This window comes from Chelonia mydas, chromosome 2, assembly GCF_015237465.2.
Source record: "Chelonia mydas isolate rCheMyd1 chromosome 2, rCheMyd1.pri.v2, whole genome shotgun sequence".
Taxonomy (NCBI): Eukaryota; Metazoa; Chordata; order Testudines; family Cheloniidae; genus Chelonia; species Chelonia mydas.
Window position 1 is genome coordinate 34,510,875 of NC_057850.1, and position 6,486 is coordinate 34,517,360.

The 6,486-nt window shown below is 46.5% G+C and overlaps 1 long non-coding RNA gene across 1 annotated transcript; it reads left to right on the forward strand.

The window, feature by feature from the left end:
* The first annotated feature begins 891 nt into the window (after positions 1–891).
* LOC122464410 lies at positions 892–6,028 on the forward strand. Its single transcript, XR_006288396.1, has 3 exons — positions 892–1,033; positions 5,038–5,201; positions 5,736–6,028. It is a non-coding gene; the product is annotated as an uncharacterized LOC122464410 (long non-coding RNA).
* The last annotated feature ends 458 nt before the right edge of the window (positions 6,029–6,486 follow it).

The window sequence follows — 6,486 nt, forward strand, 5'->3', positions numbered from 1 at the left end:
TGGTTGGAGAGAGTATGTATTGAAGTTCAAATTGCAGCTCTGCAAATTTCAGCTACTGTTAACATCCTTGAGTAACGCCATAGAAGTAGACTGTGATCTAGAATGGGCTAATGGTCCTGAAGGAGGTTGAATACTGGCAGAATCATAACATGAAATAATACACCCAGAAATCCATCTTGAAAGTCTCTGGGTGGAAATTGTTGATCCCTTAGATCTGTGCACAATTGAAACAGACTGGGAAACTTTCTGAATGGTTTGGTTCTGTCAAAATAGAAAGCTAATGCCCTTTTGACATCCAAAGTATGGAAGGCAGATTCCTGCCTAGTCTGATTTGGTTCTGGGGAAAAAACCTGAGACATGAATGGTCTGGTTAATATGAAATTCAGAAGACACCTTAGGTAGAAATTTGGAATGTGGTTGCAATGATACCTTTTCCTTGAAAAAACATTGTAAAAGGAAGGTCTGCCATTAAATCCCCCCTCCCTCCCTTCTCTGATCTTGCAGACAGAAGTGGTGGCCTCCAAGAAAGTTGTTTTCATGGATAGATGGAGCAGCAAACATGTAGCTAATGACTCAAAGGGGCATTTCATGAGACAGTTATGGACAAAATTCAAGTCCCATAGTGGGTCCAGTTCGCTAATCTGTGGAAAAAGATTCATTAGTCCCCGGAGGAATTTTGATGTTGTAGGGTGAGCAAAAGTCCAAAACCTTCCACGGACGAGTTTAAGACTCTTATAGCTACCAAGTGAACCTTTACAGAACTCATAGCGATACCTGATCTTTTAAACTCCAACAGGTAGTCCAAGACACTTGAAAGCGAAGAGTGGACAGGAGAGACTTGTTTTTCCGTTATCTAATGATACTTGTTGTACCTCTTTTGGACAGGAAGTCTCTATCCCCGAGAACCATCCAGGAAAGATGTCCAGAGTTGCAGAATTTCAAAGTTTGGGTGAAGAATCTGATTGTGATTAAGAGACAACAGACAGCACAGGACTGGAAGTCTTAGTGGTAGACGAGAAGCAAGTCGAATGAGGTAAGGCTACCAAACTTGTCTTGGCCAAATCACTGCAATTATAATGTCCTTGGCCTTGTGTTGTTCAGTACCTTGAAAAGTAGTGGTGTTGGTGGGTATGTGAAAAGATTCCATGAAATAAAGAAGGCATCCCCTATTGATTGAGGGTCAAGTTTCCCTCTCAAGCAAAATGTCTTGCACTTTGTGTTGGTGGCAGTTGGAAAGATGTCCACTTCTTGAACCAACCCCCAGGTTAGAAATATGAATCCAGCTGCCATTTGTAATTCTGGGAGAAGCGCCTGCTGAGGTTGTCGGCTGTAGTGATCTGTATACCTGGAAGGTAAGAAGCTGAGATGACAATCTGGTTTGCTATGCACCAATTCTGGAGCTATTACTTCATCACAAAGTGAGGGGAACCGTGTCCTACCCTGATGATTGATGTGGAACATGCAGGCAATGCTGTCCATCATAATATTGAGAGATTTTGCGCTGATCAGAGAAAGGAAGTGAATGCAAGCATTTCTGACTGCTCCCAATTCTAAAAGGTTCATGTGAAGAAGATGTTCTTGGGATGACCATTTGTCCTGGATTATGTGCAACCCGAGAGGGGCCCCCCTCCCAAATGGAATGCATCTGATGTTATAATGATGGTAGGAGGAGCTTGGAGAAAAGGGACTCTCGCACAGACCTTGGAAGGGTTCTTCCACCACTTGAGTGACTCCAGAATCCAATGGAGAATAAACACCTGCTAGTCCAAACTGTGCTTGTCCAGTATATAAACACTCCTGAGCTATCCCTGGAAACATCAAAGATGTAACCTGTTGTGTTGGATTACGAAGTCACAACCTGCCATATGACCTATTCGTTGGAGACAATTTCTTGCCAAGGTTTGGGACTTATCTGAATCCTTGAGAAGAGATATTTTAGGGTCACAAACCTGCCCATAGATAGGTAAGCCTTGGGTGCATCCAGAGATACTCCTATGAAATCTATCCACTACACCGGTGTCAAAGCACACTTTTCGAGATTGAGTTGGAGGCCTAACCTGTGGAACAGAGACCTTATTATTTGTACTGCCAACAGGAGCTCTTAGTAATATCAACCCCTGCATAAGATCAAGATGAATCATAGAATCATAGAATATCAGGGTTGGAAGGGACCTCAGGAGGTCATCTAGTCCAATCCCCTGCTCAAAGCAGGACCGATCCCCGACTAAATCATCCCAGCCAGGGCTTTGTCAAGCCTGACCTTAAAAACTTCTAGAGAAGGAGATTCCACCACCTCCCTAGGTAACACATTCCAGTGTTTCACCACCCTCGTAGTGAAAAAGTTTTTCCTAATATCCAGCCTAAATCTCCCCCACTGCAACTTGAGACTATTACTCCTTGTTCGGTCATCTGCTACCACTGAGAACAGTCTAGAGCCATCCTTTTTGGAACCCCCTTTCAGGTAGTTGAAAGCAGCTATCAAAACCCCCTTCATTCTTCTCTTCTGAAGACTAAACATCCCCAGTTCCCTCAGCCTCTCCTCATAAGTCATGTGTTCCAGTCCCCTAATCATTTTTGTTGCCCTCCGCTGGACTCTTTCCAATTTTTCCACATCCTTCTTGTAGTGTGTGGCCCAAAACTGGACACAGTACTCCAGATGAGGCCTCACCAATGTCGAATAGAGGGGAACAATCACATCCCTCGATCTGCTGGCAATGCCCCTACTTATACATCCCAAAATGCCATTGGCCTTCTTGGCAACAAGGGCACACTGTTGACTCATATCCAACTTCTCGTCCACTGTAACCCCTAGGTCCTTTCTTGCAGAACTGCTGCCGAGCCATTCGGTCTTTAGTCTGTAGCGGTGCATTGGATTCTTCCGTCCTAGTGCAGGACTCTGCACTTGTCCTTGTTGAACCTCATCAGATTTCTTTTGGCCCAATCCTCCAATTTGTCTAGGTCCCTCTGTATCCTATCCCTACCCTCCAGCATATCTACCTCTCCTCCCAGTTTAGTGTCATCTGCAAACTTGCTGAGGGTGCAATCCACACCATCCTCCAGATCATTTATGAAGATATTGAACAAAACTGGCCCCAGGACCGACCCCGGGACACTCCACTTGATACCGGCTGCCAACTAGACATGGAGCCATTGATCACTACCCGTTCAGCCTGACAATCTAGCCAGCTTTCTATCTACCTTATAGTCCATTCATCTAGCCCATCCTTCTTTAACTTGCTGGCAAGAATACTGTGGGAGACCGTGCCAAAAGCTTTGCTAAAGTCAAGGAACAACACGTCCATTGCTTTCCCTTCATCCACAGAGCCAGTTATCTCATCATAGAAGGCAATTAGATTAGTCAGGCATGACTTTCCCTTGGTGAATCCATGTTGACTGTTCCTGATCACTTTCCTCTCCTCTAAGTGGTTCAGAATTGATTCCTTGAGGACCTGCTCCATGATTTTTCCAGGGATTGAGGTGAGGCTGACTGGCCTGTTGTTCCCAGGATCCTCCTTCTTCCCTTTTTTAAAGATGGGCACTACATTAGCCTTTTTCCAGTCATCTGGGACCTCCCCCAATTGCCATGAATTTTCAAAGTTAATGGCCAATGGCTCTGCAATCACATCCGCCAACTCCTTTAGCACTCTTGGATGCAACGCATCCGGCCCCATGGACTTGTGCTTGTCCAGCTTTTCTAAATAGTCCCGAACCACTTCTTTCTCCACAGAGGGCTGGTCACCTCCTCCCCATGCTGTGCTGCCCAGTGCAGTAGTCTGGGAGCTGAGCTTGTTCGTGAAGACAGAGGAAAAAAAGCATTGGGTACATTAGCTTTTTCCACACCCTCTGTCACGAGGTTGCCTCCCTCATTCAGTAAGGGGCCCACACTTTCCTTCACTTTCCTCTTGTTGCTAACATACCTGAAGAAACCCTTCTTGTTACTCTTAACATCTCTTGCTAGCTGCAACTCCAGGTGTGATTTGGCCTTCCTGATTTCACTCCTGCAAGCCCGAGCAATATTTTTATACTCAACCCTGGTCATTTGAACAATCTTCCACTTCTTGTAAGCTTCTTTTTTGTATTTAAGAGCAGCAAGGATTTCACTGTTAAGCCAAGCTGGTCGCCTGCCATATTTACTATTCTTTCTACACATCGGGATGGTTTGTCCCTGTAACCTCAATAAGGATTCTTTAAAATACAGCCAGCTCTCCTGGACTCCTTTCCCCCTCATGTTATTCTCCCAGGGGATCTTGCCCTCAGTTCCCTGAAGGAGTCAAAGTCTGCTTTTCTGAAGTCCAGGGTCTGTATTCTGCTGCTCTCCTTTCTTCCTTGTGTTAGGATCCTGAACTCGACCATTTCATGGTCACTGCCTCCCAAGTTCCCATCTACTTTTGCTTCCCCTACTAATTCTTCCCGGTTTGTAAGCAGCAGGTCAAGAAGAGCTCTGCCCCTAGTTGGTTCCTCCAGCACTTGCACCAGGAAATTGTCCCCTACATTTTCCAAAAACTTCCTGGATTGCCTGTGCATCGCTGTATTGCTCTCCCAGCAGATATCAGGGTGATTGAAGTCTCCCATGAGAACCAGGGCCTGCGATCTAGTAACTTCTGCGAGTTGCCGGAAGAAAGCCTCGTCCACCTCATGCCCCTGGTATGGTGGTCTATAGTAGACTCCCACCACGACATCACCCTTGTTGCTCACACTTCTAAACTTAATCCAGAGACTCTCAGGTTTTTCTGCAGTTTCATACTTGAGCTCTGAGGGAAGATTATTATTCCTAGTTGATATAGGTGGGTGGCTATGACTGCCATGAACTTTGAGAATACCCTTAGAGCAGAAGAGAGGCCAAAACGGAGCACACAGTCCTGGAAGTGGTCATGGTTGACTATGAAACAAAGAAACTTCTTGTGAGAGGGGTGAATCGCGACATGAAAATACACATCCTGAAGGTTGAGTCACAAACCTATCACCTGAATTTAGTGAGGGAATTATAGCCGTGAGGGTCACCATTCTGAATTTCTGCTGTTTTGTGTAATTGTTTAGATGTCTGAGATCTAATATTGGTCTCCATCCCCCATTCGTTTTGGGAACCAAAAGTACTTGGAATAGAACCTCTTTCCCCTAGGCTGAACTGGAACTAGTTCTATGGCTCCAAAGCGTAGAAGAGGAGCAGCAGCACAGGCACCAGCAAACAGAGCTGAAAACAGGTGAGTTTGAGTGGGAGTTCTGTTGGATGAGAAGGGAGAAGGCAAGCCCCTGGTCCTTAAGGGAAGTGAGTTTTTGTGTGTTTTGTGTTTTTGTGGGGGGGAGGGTTGGTTCAGTTTCCAGGGACTCGTAGCGAAGTGTATTATGAGAGAAGCAGAGTCCTGATTAATTAGGGAGTGGGGCTTCCCTGATTAGGTGCTTATAAAGGCAGCCAAGCAGTCAGGAGGCAGCACAGGAGCAGTGGTACAGAAGGCAGCTGAAAACAGGGAAAACAGACAGGCCTGTCACCAGACCTGATCTAGAAAACAGAAGGGTGTGCTGTCTGCCGGGAGCTAAGATACGGGATGTGGACCTGAGGCGGAAGAGGATCCTAATGGGAGCAGGAAAGAATCCACTGATTGTCCTTCACGTGGGAACAAATGATGCAGCTAGATTGTCATTGGAATGTATCCAGGGAGACTATGCCAGGCTGGGGAAGACACTTAAAGAAATGGAGGCTCAGGTGATCTTCAGTGGGATTCTACCTGTCCCTACAGGAGGAGAATGAAGGCAAGACAAGACTGTGATAATCAACAGATGGATCAGGCAGCGATGCCATAAGGAGAGCTTTGGGATGTTCATCCACTTGGAGGCCTTCATGGACAGAGGACTGTTCTCATGGGATGGACTCCATCTGAGTAGGGAGAGAAATAGACTGGGATGGAGGTTAGTACAGCTGATTAAAAGGACTTTAAATGAGGAACTTGGGAGAGATGGTTGGGAGATGCTCATGTAATCTCCATGCCTGATTATAATATCGACTGGGAAGAAAATAAAAAAGAGAGAATACAGCAATGGAGAAAGGAACAGCAATGGAAAGGAGAATGGACCTTAAAAAGAAAGATAGTGCTGATACCAGTGAAGCTAACAGTTTGGTTAATAGAATGACTGTAACCTATTGGGTGAGGAATCTGGGCAGCGCCAACCAGAAACAACTAAGATGTTTGTACACGAGTGGTTCCCAGACTTGTTCCGCCGCTTGTGCAGGGAAAGCCACTGGCGGGCCGGGCTGGTTTGTTTACCTGGTGCATCCGCAGGTTCGGCTGATCATGGCTCCCACTGGCCACGGTTCGCTGCTCCAGGCCAATGGGAGTTGCTGGAAGCGGTGGCCAGTACATCCCTCGGCCCACGTCGCTTCCAGCAGCTCCCATTGGCCAGGAGCAGCAAACCGCGGCCACTGGGAGCCGCGATCGGCCGAACCTGTGGACGCAGCAGGTAAACAAACTGGCCTGGCCCACCAGAGGCTTT